Genomic DNA, 18,658 nt, shown 5'->3' with positions numbered 1-18,658 from the left:
ATTAAATTATTTTGTATGTGAGCAATAACTGTAGACTCTACTGCATGTATTTTTCTTCCTATAAAGATAAATCTATAAAGGAAAGCACTTGTCAATTATTTAGTCCATATGGACCCCATTACAGAATCCCTTGTTATAAGGAGGCATGTTTATTCATACTGCTAATGTTAAAAAAGATACATGATGGAAACTGCTCACAAACAAACATTTAATTTAACAAATAATTAATTGTATAAATCAAATCAAGCAGTGACCCAAAAGACTCTTGCTAAACTGTGAGGTAGAGAATATCATGGATGTGTGGTTATATCTCATACTATGCACAGTAGGTAGGCCTTCCGTAAAATGTTATTCTAATTTGGCATTATCGACATATAGGTACATTAATTGGTGATAATCATACCTATATAGGAAATGCTTATGAAAGAACAGGAGGAGCATTAATAACTCAAAATCCCACACATGCTACACTGATAACATTAGTTATCTACCTTAGAAGTTATTTAGTTTAATATAAAAAGGATAATTATTATTTTGATGACTGTATAAAAATAAATAAATAAAATGTGGTAAAGGTGAATGGTTGAAACCCCTCTTTTAAAACAGTTCCTCAAAGGAGACATAGGTGATTCTTGTAAATAAATTGCAATAAGCATTGACAAAATGTAATTAATTAAAAATGGATAAAAGTTTGTATTTGACGAAAGCTCTAAAATGGGGGAGAAACCTCATCTGTATACAAGGGCACAACATTAGCTTGGGGATAGCTAAGGAGTGTGTGTATTAGGTATGGACCTTAAAGGGACACTATAGTCACCTGAACAACTTCAGCTTAATCAGGTTGTTCAGGTGAGAACTATAGCTCCCTGCCAATCCTATGGGGAAGCACTGTGATTGGAACAGGCTACCACATGTCAGCAGACTGCTTGAGTCTAACAGCATGCATATCTACATCTTCAGGTTAAAATACAGTAAGATTTTTACTATATTTATGGAGGCACGAGGGGCCCAGGGGGGCTAGATGCTGGTGTTAACACTATAGGGTCAGGAATACATGTTTGTGTTCCTGACCCTATAGTGATCCTTTAAGTGATTTGATGTCAAAGATGAATACATCAATTGATACTGGTAATACTTGTAGTACTTGCGTAGAAATGTTTTTAAAGGAATATGGGTGGTATTTTAAAGCAGCTAACTGCAGCTAACTGTTAGCATCATACAAAATACCAAAACACATAGGACACCTGGAATCAGTGATATATGTTCGAGATCAGACATTATTGTGTGCGAAAATGGAGAACAAATTCTTCATTTATATAGATCTGTAACAAGAATTGGGTCAGAGCAGATGGTATAGAACCCTTCTTAAAATATTTTTTTTTACCACAAATGTTTAGGTTTTTTATATAAGTTTATCTGCAAGTTCTTTACACAAAGGACACAGGAGATATTTATGAATAGGAAGAAAAAAGGGGAGGGGGAAAAAATGAAGAATTTTAATATCAGAGGCAAAATGATGATCTTAGATGGAACAGTTAGTTATAAAAATAGCATTCAGTTCAAAGTCTATATTTAGACCTCTTGGTTCTAGCGTATTAAGTTGGAAAATCCATCTGGCTTCTGCTCTATCTAATGCCTTTTCAAGATCTTCTCCTCTCCAGTGTTTTTTGATTGATTCTATTGCCATGAATCTCAAACCTTCTGGGTTCTTTGCATGATGAGTGGAAACATGTCTAGCTAGATTATGGGTAAATAAGCCCCTCTTTATATTGTAGATATGTTCTCCTACCCTCTTCTTGAAGGGTCTCTTAGTCCTTCCTATTTATTATTTATCGCACTTGCAAATAAGAAGATAAATCACCCCCCACTGAGTTGCAACTGAGACAGGTATTAATTTTACAAAATTCTCTATTTTCCATATCGTTGAATTGAGTGTCCTGGGTTGGGTTGTTTTTGCATCCTATACATTTACCACATTTGTGAAAGTCTATTTCTTCTGGTCGAGGACGAATTTTCTTTTGTTCTTTCATTGTAGGGGCCAACATAATTTTTAGATTAGATGCCCTTGAGTAGATTATCTTCGGTTTGTTACCTAATATTGGTGCCAATATTGGATCACCCTCCAAAATGCTCCAATGTTTCCTCAGGATATTGCTTATATGGAAAGACTGATGACTGTACTGTATATATATAGTTAAAGAAAAGTGCCACGGAGAATGCAAAGTGTTAATAGTTATACCTAAAAATATAGTTCCAGCAGGTGCCCATACTATCCATAAAGTGCAGAGACAAGATATCTCCCTAAAAAAACATATATTTTTATAAAGCTCAACAATATTGTCTTCATACTCTAAATAAAAGGTAACAGAGGAGGTGTCTAATTGAACTTTTTCGTATATTGAAAAATACCTCTAAAATAAAATTATTTAAAATCTATTGTAACTTGTATTAGTCAACCACAGCATTTAAATAGGAATAAAATACATAAAGAAATAATACTATCGTATTCAATAAGTAATTCACTAATGCCAGCAGAACATAGTGAAAAAATTAAAGGGACAATCTAGACCCCTAAAGCACTTTAGCTTGCTGAAAAGCTTTATGTGTGGAAAATAAATGTGTATATTTAAATAGTAATTGACACTTTTATAACTTACCCTGGTTACACCCACTGGTTTTTAAAGCAGACAACAGGTCCTGTTACTTCCTGGTTTGGTTAGCTTATTTATACTGAACTCAAGAGGCAGCAATTGCCCAAATCATCTTACTCACAAAGACTTCTCATTGAGCTGCATTGGGAAGTCAGTGATTGGACAGCCAGGGAAAGATTGGGCTGGGTTAGAAGGGGAGGGCTTCCAAAGGCAGCAGACAAGAGATCTGCGGCTTTTGCAAGCTGTCTTTAGATATATTCCCCCTCCCCCCCAAAAAATACATAATTAAATGTATCCAAGTTTTCACTAAGCAGTGAGTTTTAATCATTTTGTACTGGCATTGCAGTGTCCCTTTAAGTATCTGCTCACTCTGGTTTGGGAATGTGGAGCTATTAATAGGCTGAGATCATCAGCTGATGCTTGTAGCCTTTTTGTGGCGCCCACTACTATTGAAACCTCAGACAAAGAAGGGAAATAAAGGGGCAGATCAAATAGTCTGTAGACTTTAGAGATAAACCGTTAATTTAAAACTTGATCCCCTGAGGTAACCAAGCAGCCAAAATCTTCCATGCACCATAATAACTTAAATCTGATGAAGTTATTATGGTGCTCAGAGTGTCTCTGTAAAACCACATATTTTACATTGAGAATAGATATATTTCTGCAACTCCTATGGTGTCAGTTGATTTATTTACCCATCTAGTAATGGGTCACTAGATAGGTCATTTGCCATAAAGAATGTGCAGTCAAGTATTTTAAAATAGTGTGTAGTAGTATGCTGGTCTATTTCTTTAATGCACTCCATGTCATAAAACACACACAAATCCAATTATATTAAAGGAACACTATAGTCACCTAAATTACTTTAGCTAAATAAAGCAGTTTTAGTGTATAGACCATTCCCCTGCAATTTCACTGCTCAATTCACTGTCATTTAGGAGTTAAATCCCTTTGTTTCTGTTTACCCATCCCTAGCCACACCGTCCCTGGCTATGATTGACAGAGCCTGCATGAAAAAAAAAAACTGGTTTCACTTTCAAACAGATGTAATTTACCTTAAATAATTGTATCTCAATCTCTAAATTGAACTTTAATCACATACAGGAGGCTCTTGCAGGGTCTAACAAGCTATTAACATAGCAGGGGATAAGAAAATCTTAATTAAACAGAACTTGCAATAAAGAAAGCCTAAATAGGGCTCTCTTTACAGGAAGTGTTTATGGAAGGCTGTGCAAGTCACATGCAGGAAGGTGTGACTAGGGTTCACGAACAAAGGGATTTAACTACTAAATGGCAGAGGATTAAACAGTGAGGCTGCAGGGGCATGTTCTATACACCAAAACTGCTTCATTAAGCTAAAGTTGTTCAGGTGACTATAGTGTCCCTTTAATGCTGCAAATAGCAATTAGTGAAATAGGGCAAATAGGGCTAATTTTCCTAGTAAACCATAAATCATGGTATAAGAAAGCATCCCTTGGTCTGCAGATATAATATGAACAAGCTGTGTTCTTACTAGTAGTAAAATAATGCTTTATAAACTGAGTTATTTACTGTGCATTCTGAGTAAACTTCAAATTTAAGGCCAGAGGAGTTGAATGGAAGCATGGCTGACACAATTTTTCTAGTTTGGCTATTTTGAACTTAAATACACTTTGAATTTTCACTTTAGTCCATAACCATGTTAGTATATCACAGCATGAAATGTTAAAATCGTATTTCTGTTAATGTGAACTGTTGGGTGAAGAGTGAAAAAAATTCTCTTTAAAAATGCAGCTTGTTGCTACATGCTGGGAGAAGTTAGTAAAAAGAAAAAAAAATGGATCTGGTGTTATTTATTCAGAGTCGGGGTTGATTAATGTTATAACACCCAATAGAGAAAGTATGACAGGAATAATAAAGTATCTCATTAGGATCCTTACAAGAAGGTCAGTAGTGGGTAGGGCTCAGGAGAAGTCAACCAGTAAAGCCAGCAATTGTGTCCTCAGAAAACAAGGTCATACACCCCCCTCCCCCATTCTCCCCACCTAAATCCAATCTCCCTTTCTGTTATAGGCAGAGTCTGGATGCAGTGAGGGCACTTTATTACATTGTACATTGATTTGTACAAGGAGGCTGGGAAATAAGGGAACCTGTGAAGAGAGCTTCAGGGAGAGTCTGGTCTCTATCAATCAGTGTGTAACTGATGCTAGTTAGACTGTGCCACCTGGTTAAAAGGGAGAGAGAGATGGAGTGGGGTGGGGGTGATATTTGAAGGAGGGGACATAGCACGTCACTGAATGCAGGGAGTGACTGGAGTCACCAGCTGGGCAGTTCAGACAGACTGGAGTTTCTCTCGGCAGCAGAGTGTGAGCAACTAAAGGCTGAGGACTCCGGCTGTACATCATAGCAAACCCCCTCTGATACTGTGACCTTGCATGAGAGCATTCCAGGTTAGTGACTCTAGATATATTGTTGCAGGCTAGTAGTATCACACTGGTGTGTTTTCTACCGCAGCAACAGCTGCAGCTCATTGCTATGAATGGAGCTCTCCCTGGTGCTGAAACACCAGATGCCTGAGCTAGTGTGATGAGAATTGCTCATAACAACCATAGTAAGAGAGCAATGAAGTGCTGAGGATACCCTGAGCAGAGGTGGCAACATCTGGGTGTTAGAATGTAGCAGGACAGTTCTATCTCCATTCATTTAACCCCCAAAGATGTGTGTTCTAATCTGTGTAATTACAGGATTCCATTCATTCACTCTTGGACTGTCTTTATGAATTGAATCAGATACTCCAGCATTCTGAGCTAGATAAGTCCAATTAAACCCACTAAGATCCATGGTAAGTGACAATGCTGACAGTTCTATGGCTTTGAACACAAGGTTCTAAGGCAGATAATTAGGAAAATCGCAACATCTTGGAGACAGAGACAAGAATGTAATGCTTTATTGGGGTTCTGTGAGCTTGTGACTTAGATGCTTCTAAATAAAAATGAACTTGTTGTATTTATGTAAATATTGCATTTTGTGGAATGTTTGGCATCAATCCCATTAATTCGAGTCTGGTTTACTGTACGCGGAAGTCAGACTGAGTTTGGATTTATTTGAATGAATATTTTAGAAGCAGTGACTTGTGATAGTACTACAGGACATGTCTGGAATATTGGAGATCATTATGATTCCACTGGTAAAAGTACAGGGCAGCATGTGAGAAATACTTGAACTTCATATTCCGCTACCCCAATCAGTTGCACGTTTGGGGATAAATTAACCAGTTCCCCTGTGTCAGACTGTGCAGGTTTAACCCCTTAAGGACCAAACTTCTGGAATAAAAGGGAATCATGACATGTCACACATGTCATGTGTCCTTAAGGGGTTAAAGTAGCGATAATGGGCAGTTTGCATATTTGCCAGTGTGTGTTTTATATTCATTATCACTTTTTCATAGCATCCCAAATTTGTTAACTTATCTCTGTGTGCAATGCATGTGTAGATAGACTAATACATATTGACTGATAGAGCTATATAAAATAACTATAGCTATAGAGGGGTAATCAAATTTCAGTACTCCGGATGCTGTGGACTACATCTCCCCTGATGCTTTTTCAGCATTACTGTTATAAGAGCATTATGGGAGATTTAGTCCAAAACATCTGGAGTGTCGATGGTTGCCTAACCCCTGCTTTAGACTGTATTTTCTAGTAGTTTGTGTTTGCATATTGGAGATTATGTATATGTGTTTTTTTTCCCACTTGCCAAGAGTAAGTTTAAGTTCAGTCCTGGCCAGTGTGTGTGTGTTTGATACCATCGACGCACAACCCTATTAGAAAGCAGTATTTTATTGTAACTGTGATCACATGTGTTCTCGTTGAGTATCAGTAGTGGGGTTACACCAGGGAATCTGGGAGCTGCAAGCTTTCAGCCTAGGTTAGGATCTCTGGACTCCCATGCCCCACTCTTCCCTTCCTCATTTCCCACTAACACCGTGCCTGATAGATAAAGCTTTTTTTATTCTGCTCCCATGGTTGCACTCAGACTGCATGACCTCCTAGACAATACAAGGGTAAAATAAATTAATGGGCACCAGGAGTTTCAAGGTGTGTAGAGAGTGTAGAGATCAGCTGGTCAGTCATAACCCATCTCCGGCACCATTCAGGGAAACTTTATAGGATGCAACTAGACTGCCTGCGTGCCTCCCAGACAGGCTGATTGATTAATAGGAAAGAGAGATCATAAGTAAGTTCCTCTTACCTCCTCATGCATGTGGATTGCAGAAACCTAAAGGGGACTGTTAATCACAGAAAAGTTAACAATGTATTGGTCTCCTAATTATACACTACATGTTATCAATTCATCCTGCTAGACAAATAGTTTTCAAAAGTATTGGAACGTTTTTACTTTCATTTTAATTTTAAGAATAGCGTTAAAGACTGTAAGGAGCCTTCTTTTGTCTTAAATGCTATATTACGTAGTATGTAGTCATATTATAGAGGTTCCTAGTGGGAAGTATGGTTTTGACCTGGACATTAGCTCTCAACTTGAACACAGGTATGTTCCCAGATCTGAGAAAATATCTCCTTGTTTAGTTGATAAATTCACAGGTTAAAGTATACATATATATATAGTAGAGATGCAGACAGACAGATTGTGTGTAGTACTTTGAGTGATGAATGACAGCACACATTTCCCAGCTCTATGAAAACAAATGATGTAGTATGAGATCTGAGTCTTTAAACCATTGGCATATAACCCCTGAGTCTGCATGTCCCTAATTATATATATATATATATATATAAAAGAAAATAATACCTTGCACTCCTACTCGCAGTTTTTTTGACCCGGTGCCCGATTGCACTAAATATGTAGAACAAAAAAAATCAGCACTCCCAGGTAGTTCACATATGTGAACTACCTGGGAGTGCTGATTTTTCTGATATTTGTATGTATGTGTGTATGTATATATGTATATATATGTATGTATGTGTGTATATATATATATATATATATATATATATATATCAAACACATTACTTAAAATACAATAAGTACAGTAGTAATACAGACATTATAGTGGAGGATACAGTTTATTATGTCCTACACACATTCGAGGTAGGACTTACATTAAAAACACTATATAATAGGTTACCAAAAAGAATGCTAATGGGGAGTCAGAACACCATATATTTATATTCCAGAGCATGTTTCAGAAAATAATTTAAGAGATTTAGCAATTATGTTGTCATGATGTATGTATACGTCGTGATAAATGTAAACATAATAATTATTATGGGCTGTTATTTTTCTCAAGGCATCTACATTTATTAAATAAAAAATAACACAAATATTGTGTTGAAACTTGTATGATCCATTAATACTTTGGATACACATTTATCCATCCATCCACCTATCCAGTTAACCACCCATCTATTCGCCTATCCATCCATCCACATGTGTCCATGCACTTATTCGAATGTGGTGTCTTTTCAACACCCATACAATGCCATCAGTTGAATAAATATTTTAATGCTAGGAATAACATGTCAATGAAAACAGAAAACTGAGAATGGACGGTGTTCACTTCACTCTTACCTGGCCTAGTGTTGAATAGAAACCTCATTGTGATTTATCGCCTGTGTTTGGATTTAGCTAGCAGCTGTCAGAAATCCAGCTCCCAAGCAGATGTAGCATCTGTACAAACTGCAAACAATACAGTCATTGTGTTCCAACATATCTGTTCAGAGATATTGACATGATGAATAAACACAGTTTCCACAGAGTTGCGTGCAGCTTCCTAGCAAGGTCAGGGGATTTTATTTGTGCCAAATGCAATAGAGGAAGAAAACGCTCTTTAACCCCATAATGACCAATGGCAGGACAGACATGTTGGCCAAAGGGATTGGCTACTAATTGGCTATTAATTGTTTATTAAATGGTTATTGTGTATGAACACACTCCAGGGCATGACACTAGGGTTGATTTAATGAACCAGAATTCGAAGAATTGACCAGGGAATTGCAAATATAGGATCATAAAAAGTTTAGCTGGAAATATTTTTTTTTGGTTTTGGCCTAAAATGTAAAATCCCGATTGGCAATTTTTTAACACTCTAAGTTTGGTAAATAAACACCAATAATGCATTGTCACGCAAAAATGACAAAATGTAGAGATAAAAAATTCTGACTTTCCTATTTTAATGTGCGCTTTCACTAACCAAAATGCATTGTTTTGTAAAAAAAAAAGAAAAGAAAAGACACACAATGTCTATTCTGTTAGGGAATTTATTTTATTTCATTGGCTATGGAAGTCAGATCTCAAACAAAATGAAATAAATTGTCTTCTCATTAAACAACAAACATTCCCAGATCATGCAATATTTGCACAGACGAATAACGTGGATGAGGCAGAAACACACAATTCTGGAAATCATATATTTTATCCATCATTACATGTCTCACTTTTCTTTGACTTATTACTTACTCTGGGAAAAAATATAGGAGAAGCAATTGCTTAACATAAAGCCATCTTGACAGCAACCTAAATAAGTATAATGATGATCATACAGTTGTAGCCCACCAATAGTCAAAAATACATCGGGCTTGCTATATAGACATAGTAGAAGATTTAAAGGAACACTATAGTCACCAGAACAACTACAGCTTATTATATTTGTTTTGGTAAGTATAATCATTCCCTTTAGGCTTTTTGCAGTTAACACTTTGGAGTTTTTTCAGAGAAAAGTAAGTGTTTACATTACAGCCTAGGGATACCTCCTCAGAGGGCTACTAGAGGTGCTTCCTGGGCAGTTCTGCAAAGTGTGCAGCATTGACATTCAGTGTCTCCACCCTCTGCATGGAGACACCAAATTTTCCTCATAGAGATGCATTGATTCATTGCATCTCTATGAGGAGATGCTGATTGGCAATGACTGTGTTTGGTGTGTGCTGGCTCTGCCCTTGATCTGCCTCCAAGACATGCTCAGCCAATCCAATGCAATGGGAAAGCATTGTGATTGGCTCAGGTCACCACGTCTGATTATGTCAGCCAAGCAGGCAGGTCAGGGGCAGAGCCTGCAGCAGTAGAATGCAATAAAGGTAAGATTATATTATATTTAAGGGAAAAGGTTTGGCAAGGGGGTGGGCCAAATTGGTGTAACACTATAAGGTCAGGAATACATGCTTGTGTTCCTGACCCTATGGTGTTCATTTAAGGATGTACATAAGCAACACTCTTCAATTAGCACATAAAGGTTCCTATTTACAGGGTGAAGCAAAGTCAGAAACCCCTTTGTAAGTTGCTGTAAGATGCTTGTAACTTATAAGATGCTGTAAAACATAGGATGTTAATATATTCAATATGACAGCCTAGAGATTACGTACAAAACACAATAACACCAATCTAATACATAATGGTAATAATAAGACTTATCAAACAAGTTTCTCACAGATGGAGGTTCCAGACTCCTAGTGTATTTTGATTAATCAGCCAGGTATGTCTGAAATATTTATTACTGCAGCGGAATATTTCTATTCCTGTGCTTGACGATACAATGCATTTGATGTATGTTTATAAGTATAGATGATGACATAACTTATTGGAAGCTTGTGATATATAATATTAAATATTGTTGCTAATTCTCTTGCTGTAATTTAATATTTGTCTACTGGCTCTCTGTGAAAATAGAGGCAATTCTGTTTAGTCCAGGTATAACCTACGGGCTGCATGGATCAGGTGCAGTATAATAAAGTTTATTTGTACACAGGACAGAGGAAAACATGCACCATTTTGGCCTACATGACCTTAATCATGCATGATAGCAGACTTGTTTAGTGTCTGACAGTCATATATATCTGCATAAAACAATCATATGCTAGACATCAAACTGTGATTTCTAGTTGTACACATGAATGATATGGTGTTCTTATCAAGTGTAGAAACAAGTTACTTAGAACTGATAAATATTGTTTGTCTGTGTTTCCATAGTAATGTTCTTTTTACATGAACATTGCACGATGCAGTTATGTTTAGTACAGCTAGCATTATATTGTGTTATTTCTTCAGGTTTCATTGCACTATCAGCCCTTGAGACCGCATCAAAAGACCCTGGCACCATAACCACTACAGTAGGCTGTAGTGGTTATAAAGCCTAGACTGGTAAGTTAAATGACTCTATTCCTTCAGCCTTAGTCACACCCCCTTGAATGTCAATCACATAGCTTTCTTACACACTTCCTGAAAAGAAAAATAAATCAACATCTAGGTCAGCTGAGTTGTAGATTGCAGGGAAAGATAGTCCTTCTTATCTTCCTGCTCAGGGCAATGAAGCAGCTAATGCTAGCATAAATCATGCCCCAATGCTAGCACTCTCCTGTGTGAGATAAGAAGCATCTTACACAAAGAATCAAAACCCTGCAGGCCTGGCCTTACTATTTGTTTCCATGTATCTTATTATAGATTCCAAATGTGTTTACTGTGTATTGGCACGTATTCCCAAAACTATTATATTATGCTCCCTGTGTTCACAATGCCTCCTAATGAGAAGATTTTGAGTGGACACTGCCCAGGACAAACAATGTTGAAATTAAGTTAAAAGACCAGGGGTAGGCAACCATCCTCACTCCAGATGCTGTGGACTACATCTCCCTTAATGCCTTGCCAGCATTATGACCGTGAGAGCATTATGGGAAATGTAGTCCACAATATTTGGAATGTAAATGGTTGCCTACACTTGTCTTAGGAAGTTTTGAATGAAGTTTTGAAAAACTAATAAATGCTGATATACATTTTTAAATGCATTAAAAGATCCACTGGTAACATAGACATTCCCTTTAACTTTCTATAGCAGTGTTTGAACACATGCATTTCTGAGCAGTGTTGCATCGCTTTACGTTTTGGCCACGTTTTTCTGTGTGGTGATTTATTAATAAAGGAATATTTATAACCATCCAATAAAGGCAGTATATGAAAGCAGTCATTCATAACAATGGCATCACATCATAACCACCTTAATTCAATGGCATTGCCAAAAGCTTGTGGGATGTACATAGTCTCTTAGAGAGTAGCAATAAGTTAGTGTACATTTATTAGAAGTTAATGTACGTTTATTATCATTATCCTTAATTGTTGTATTTGTGTGTAATGTTTTACTATAGTGATTGTTTCATGATATGTTCAAATTAACATAGAACAGGAAACATATCCTTTAATATAGTGATACATAAAAAATTTTGTTACATAGAAACATAGAATGTGATGGCAGATAAGAACCATTCCGCCTATCTAGTCTGCCCAGTTTTCTAAATACTTTCAATAGTCCCTGGCCTTGTCTTATAGTTAGGATAGCCTTATGCCTACCCCACGCATGCTTAAACTCCTTTACTATGTTAACATCTACAACTTTAGCTGGAAGGCTATTCCATGCATCCACTACCCTCTCTGTAAAGTAATACTTTCTGATATTATTTTTAAAACTTTGCCCCTCTAATTTAAGACTGTCCTCTTGTTGTGATAGTTTTTCTTCTTTCAAATATAGTCTCCTCCATTACTGTGTTGATTCCCTTTATGTATTTAGATGTTTCTATCATATCCCCCCTGTCTCGTCTTTCCTCCAACCTATACATATTAAGTTCCTTTAACTTTTCCTGGTAAGTTTTATCCTGCAATCCATGAACCAGTTTAGTAGCCCTTCTCTGAACTCTCTCTAAGGTATCAATATCCTTCTGGAGATACGGTCTCCAGTACTGCGTACAATAAGCCAAGTGAGGTCTCACCAGTGTTCTGTACAATGGCATGAGCACTTCCCTCTACTGCTAATACATCTCCCTATACAACCAAGCATTCTGCTAGCATTTCCTGCTGCTCCATTACATTGTCTGCCTACCTTTAAATCATCTGAAATAATTACCCCTAAATCCCTTTCCTCAGATGTTGAGGTTAGGACTCTATCAAATATTCTGTACTCTGCCCTTGGGTTTTTATGTCCAAGATGCATTATCTTGCACTTATCCACATTAAATGTCAGTTGCCACAACTCTGACCATGTTTCTAGTTTACCTAAATCATTTGCCATTTGGCTTATCCCTCCTTGAACATCAACCCTGTTACATATCTTAGTATCATCCGCAAAAAGACACACCTTACCATCAAGACCTTCTGCAATATCACTAATAAAAATATTAAAGAGAATGGGTCCAAGTACAGATCCCTGAGGTACCCCACTGGTGACAAGCCCATGCTTCGAATATACTCCATTGACTACAACCCTCTGTTTCTTTAGAAGCTATTAAAGTAGTACTAATCTGCTATGTTTGACTCCAAAAGCACATTTAACACATCTTCCCTCCTCTTCCCCTCCCTTTTAGACATGATTCCCCCTGCTTAGGATTACTTCCTCAAGAAGGGCAGTTCTCTTATGAACACACTCTATATTCCCCCTAAAAGAGGTAGAGAGGCTTGCTAGGGGAAGAGCACTGTGACAAACTACAGAAGAACCACCTATATGAGGGTTCTCCGGCTCACCCTGTCGCTCAATCCACAGTATACATCTGTATGCCACTATGATAGACTAGTCTATGTTGAGGAATAATACGCAGGTTGGAAGATACTTTTTTTTTTAATCTATCTAATTTCAAAGCATTTCTGCTTTCACAATGTACAGATGAAATTGAATGCTCCCTAATATTATCCTAGATTGTGTGTACCATGACAGACACATTGTGAAGGCATACCTGCAGGGTGGAATTACCACTCATTTCTAAAATACATTATACAGGTAATGTTTTATTAAAAAAAGCGAAATATAAAAAGATACCTGTAAATGTATTTTTTTCTGCAGGTGTTCCTTGGAATTTTATATGCCTATGGCAATAATCCAGGTAGTTGCTGGGATATCTCAGCAAATCCCTAATCACCTTAATCATTTCTTGAAGGGTCATTAATGTATCCATATATGCTATCACCCATGTATATCGTCAGCAATTCTTATAGACATAAATTACAAGAATAAACCTATTTTCAATTTGTATGCCAATGGCATATTAATCACTTTAAAAAATATAAATTAAATTCGCTCAATCAAGCGAACTAAAGGCAGTGACAGCTTCTATTAACTTGGATGAGAGGTTCTTATTTAGAGTTTTGTGCTGAATAAACTGTCACAAGCAAATGCATTTTGCATGTACAAGCAGTCTCCTTCACTAAAATGGGAAAAATCACTGTGAAATATAGGAAATGGCCAGCCAACTGAGGACCAACCAGACTTTCTGGATGATTTCATGGCTGCAAGGCTGAAGATAGGCCCACGGATGTTTTCAAGGGGCAAGCCAGCCTATTAAAAGTCCTTTTGGGTGCCTGGGATCCAGTTAACATCTGAGTGCAAGGAATTTGGCTCTACCCAGAATGACTTGCACCCACTGAACAAAATAGTCTCCTTCAGGCTGTCTGGGTCTAACCTGAGGGTGTATGAGGAGGGAGAAAGAGAATGCAAAAGATGGGAAAAGAGACTACCTGCAGTGAATGGAGCCAAAAGGCAACCCCATCTTTTATAGAACTACAATGCCTGCAGTGCAGAGCCAACCATAATATTTAACACATGGGAGTTGTGGTTCTGTGACAGCTGGGAACTACATTTTGGTCCCTCTTGACCTGCAGCATTCACAAAATACCCGCATTGTTACTGTGCACATTACAGACACTACCCACTCTATTCATGGCATTTAAGCTACAACAATAACTTTCACAATGGTGGAGATTTTTCAAAGTGTTCTGGTTTAAAAAGTGGTGCAGAAATGTAAAATGAGATGTCCCTAATGGAATGTGCCTGATGGTTCTACTGGTTTCCCTGGTTTTAACACACTTTGAGTAGTAAGAGAGCTCGTTTTAGAACAGAACACTGATACATCTCCACCAATGTCTTCGGTCAGCCTTAGTGGCAGTTTTTAACCAGCATCTATGTTCTACTACCTGGAGTGTCTGTTTGATTGTACTTTGCATGCTGCCAACAATATCATACTTGTCGATGGTCAAGCCACGTTCGTAATAAAATGTGTTTGGCCGAATTAGAAACAAATTGGAATGAAAGGAGGTGAATAGAAACCCAGCAAACTCTTCTAAGACTGCAGCCAACCAGCAAAGCAGAGTAACACCAACTTTGCACTACACACTGATCACCTAAACGCTGAATCCAGGGAATAGCAGAGGTACCTGGAAATCTTTGGAAACTGTACCTGTGACATGCTGGTAACAATTGTAAAAATGTGAGAGTTAATTGTTAACGTTTTATTCGAAAGTTCTAATGAATATTGTGAATTTTTTTAATGTCACTATGCTATCAGCAGTATACTTTGTACTTCCTTTCCGATTATGCCATTTTATTTCATAGCGCATATTAGTGGGTCTACCAGAGACTATACACTATTCTACACACTAAATGGTGTTTTAAGAAAAAGACTGTTCAGATTATTATTTTCAGCAACAGTGTTTTTTATTTAGAGTAAGGTAATTTGTGTATACCTAGCAGGCGGTCCCTGTAGTATTTATCTTGTCAATATCCTATTTGTGTTTATTATTGTAAATATCCTCTCAAATTGGTAAAACTAAAATAAAATAAAGAGTTTTACAGGGTTATTCAGTAAACCACAAATTATAAGTAATGCACCAAGGATTTGCAGACCTTAAATTCTACAGTCAAATCGCTATAGAGGAAGTTTTCTCCAAGTCAGCTATGGTTCCCACTGAGCTATTTAGCGTACGATTTGCAGTTTCTTGTTGAATTCCTGACAATTCACGGTTTAGTGAATAACCCTGTTAGGATGCCTTGTGAGCATCCTCGTTTCCCAGTGTGAAACATGCTGATATCTTCAAAGCTTGCCAGAAATGCAAAAAAACATTGCATGCAATGTGCCAAAGGGTGCAAACTGTTTACAGTATCTTAGACACATGTTTTATTCATATATATTAAAATATGTTTTTGGTCCGTTTTGTAAAAGCAAGGGTAATTAAAGGTTTACATGGGTATAAGTGTTAATCGAGAAAATGTAAAAAGCATGTGCGTAATTAATGTCTGATAGTCCTAGCTTCTTGATATCATTGTTTTGCTTGCGGTATATTCACTACAAACATTGTACTAAATTAACAACAGACTTGCAAAAAATTGCTGGTTTAGGAAAATGTACTAATGGAAAATAGAGTGGCACACACTCCGACTTACCACCAAAAGTGGTCTCCAGACCAGGTTAGACAAATCCTGGCAAATTGGCAACAAATGAAGAAGCCAGACTCGGCATATAAAGGTTGTTTTCATGCAGATTTATTGGAATAGTCCTTGCAAAGTTTCGACTCCTGATTGAGCTTTCTCAACTTGACTACAGGCAGTCCTCACTTACCGACCAAGTTCCGTCCTACTGCCAGGTCGTTAAGCGAATTGGTCGGAAGCAAGCATGCCTCACACCAGTATGACAACCAAAAACCAAGTCTCACAAGCCCGAGAGAGCATCTCCTCAAACATCAACCAGCTCATTATCAAGGGAATCCCTTAAAGGGACACTCCAGGCACCCAGACCACTTCTGCCCATTTTATAAACTGCAATAATTACCTTGCAGGGCTTAGTCCTCCTCTATATATATTTTTGCTTGTCAGACCTATGATTTTATTGTTTGTTAGTTTCTTCTTGAAGAAGCCTGTGTAGGCGAAACGCGTTTAGAAACTTTTTACTATTTTCTGTTCAATAAAGGAATTTTTTTTGTCTATATACTACATTTGCCATAATCCTTTTCTTTTAGTTTTTATACTTTTTGGCCTGACATCACCTTTGCTGTTTTTAAGAAACACAAACAATCCCAGGTGGGGATCATACCACCTACACGCTATACACCGACCAGTGAGTCTGCTCGGCAAATTGTGAGATACAGTGAGCACTATATTCTGCCACCTTTTTTATCTTTTCGGTTGGATTACTTTGCTATTACTTAAGATTGGAAGCCTGGAGAACTGCATATATCCTTGAGTGGGGATTATTCCACTTCATGCTTTTCTAACCAGAGCTGAATTTTAGCTCTGGGAAATGTGAGTAATATCCCATTTATATATATTTTAGAATATACTGTACATACATACAATACCATTGAAGTTCCCCTTTGTTTTCTCTCCACATACTCTACCGGATCCCAGGGTTTGTTCTGTGACATCACTACTATCAATAAGTTTGCTGCTCCATAAAGAACCTTTCTTCATTTACTATTGGACTGCCTCACTTGAACATTTGTTAAGTTCATTTATATATTTATTACTTACAGGCGCAACCTTTTTTTCTCTCTCTGTCTTTTGTATTACACTTATATTGGGGTTACAAGATGGGGACCCCTCTCTTTATAGGTGTGCTGCCTAAACTTTTTTTTAAATATAAACCTTGTGGCGTGTTAGTGCTGATCCTTTGTATGACTTTTTTACTCCTCCTCTACTGGCTGTCTATCAGACAGCCACTAAAGGGACTTCCGGGTTCTTCAATGATTTTTTGGTCGCTTAAACAACGCTGGAGGTCCTTATGCTCTGAGGTCCAGCACCGCTGGAATCCCCATAGTAAAGCATTGAATAATGCTTTCCTGTGGAGAGGTCGAATGCGCACTCGCGGCCATTGCCCTGCATGTGCATTAGGTCTCCCCAACTGGCGTCTGCCAGCAGGGGAGGAGCGTGGGCAGAGTCTGACCCAGCACCAAGGGACATCAGCGCTGGATTCAGGAAAGTAGCTGAAAGGGTTTTAACCAAATCAGAAACATGGGATGGGGGGCACTGTAGGATTCTTTAGTGCCATGAAAACGGGTTTGTTTTCTTGGCACTGGAGAGTCCATTTAAATCTATGTTCAGTGGGAATGCCCTTCGACATAGATCAACTCTCTAGCGCAGTGAATTCCACAAATCTATGTTCATTGGAAATGCCTTGAACATAGTCAAGCTTTCTAGGGCAGGTTGTATGTCTAAGCATTTGGTAAACAGGTAAGTCATTGAGTGAGGACTTACTTGTATGTGCCCAGTCTGCTTTAGGAAAATTGGACATGCTTTTACATTTCTTCATTTTAAAGTTCTGCTCACTGCATTTCACTGTTTAGTGAATACACTGCTTTGAGTCAGGGAATTCAAACAAGCTGAATTACTTGCTTCATGAATAAGCCAAGAGGTTAGAAAGATCTAGTTCAGTATCTGGTGCCTTGGGTAGTGACACAGTTTGTAGGAAGTGCTTATCAAGCACTGCTCTTACTGGGATATACTTTTACTGTGTCCCCTCTAGGGACCTATCCTGAATCACATATCCTACAATTCACTCTTGAGAGCTCAACTTCCTCTGAAAATCCATCACATGCATTTGCTTAGGAAAATCAATGATCTTGGTTTGGTTACAAGAAGCTTTTATATAGATGAGAGAGGATTCTTGCCCATAATGGATTATATAAAAAGGTGTAACAATATATGGTATAATTTATTTATTTAGTAATAATTGTTATAATCTCTGATACGCAAGTCGATTGCATTATATATTAACGTTATGCTTTCTATTTTAGTGGAAAGAAAGATATGTTTAGATTTAACCCAGAATAATTGTATTTTATTTTTGCCAAAATAAATTAGGTTAAATATATATTTACTAGTTTAGTGTTGATAAATTTAGTAACATTTGTCTATTTTTGCCTGTAGAGTATGTGTTCTTAACAGCATACAGAGTTTTGTATACATTTAAAGTGATTTATTTGCAAGGGAATTATGACATTTATGGCAGTCTATCTGATTTGGAAAACATTCTCAACAAGTTTTGCAGCTCAGCATGTATAGTCTATGACAGAGGTTCCCAGACTTTTAGGTTCAAGGCACCCTTAATATTTCAGTATTTTTCCAAGGCAACCCAAGTCAAAATTTCTAGGTTGTATATCTGTACAGAGCTGCGGCATTTACTGGCGCTATAGTGTAATGTACAGTGTTGGTGTTTGAAGGGGTACTTGTATATAGTTATCGTGTTTTAATACAGGGGTGTGTTTGTAATGTT

The 18,658-nt window shown here is 37.4% G+C and overlaps 1 protein-coding gene across 4 annotated transcripts in view; it reads left to right on the top strand.

Moving 5' to 3' along the window:
* Positions 1–18,658, top strand: part of CPLX2 (complexin 2) — a 161,376-nt gene that overhangs the window by 75,179 nt on the left and 67,539 nt on the right. The window contains exon 1 of one of the 4 annotated variants that reach the window (XM_063447328.1): positions 4,973–5,080. The exons of 2 other annotated variants lie outside the window; for them this stretch is intronic. The gene's annotated coding sequence lies outside the window, so the exon portion shown is untranslated. Of the gene's footprint in view, positions 1–4,972; positions 5,081–14,687; positions 14,710–18,658 lie in introns of those variants that run through there. One more of the 4 variants, XM_063447330.1, reaches the window with a different exon arrangement.

This window comes from Pelobates fuscus, chromosome 3, assembly GCF_036172605.1.
Source record: "Pelobates fuscus isolate aPelFus1 chromosome 3, aPelFus1.pri, whole genome shotgun sequence".
NCBI lineage: Eukaryota > Metazoa > Chordata > Amphibia > Anura > Pelobatidae > Pelobates > Pelobates fuscus.
The sequence above is the reverse complement of the archived record's forward strand: the minus strand, read 5'-3'. Positions and strand labels throughout refer to the sequence as shown.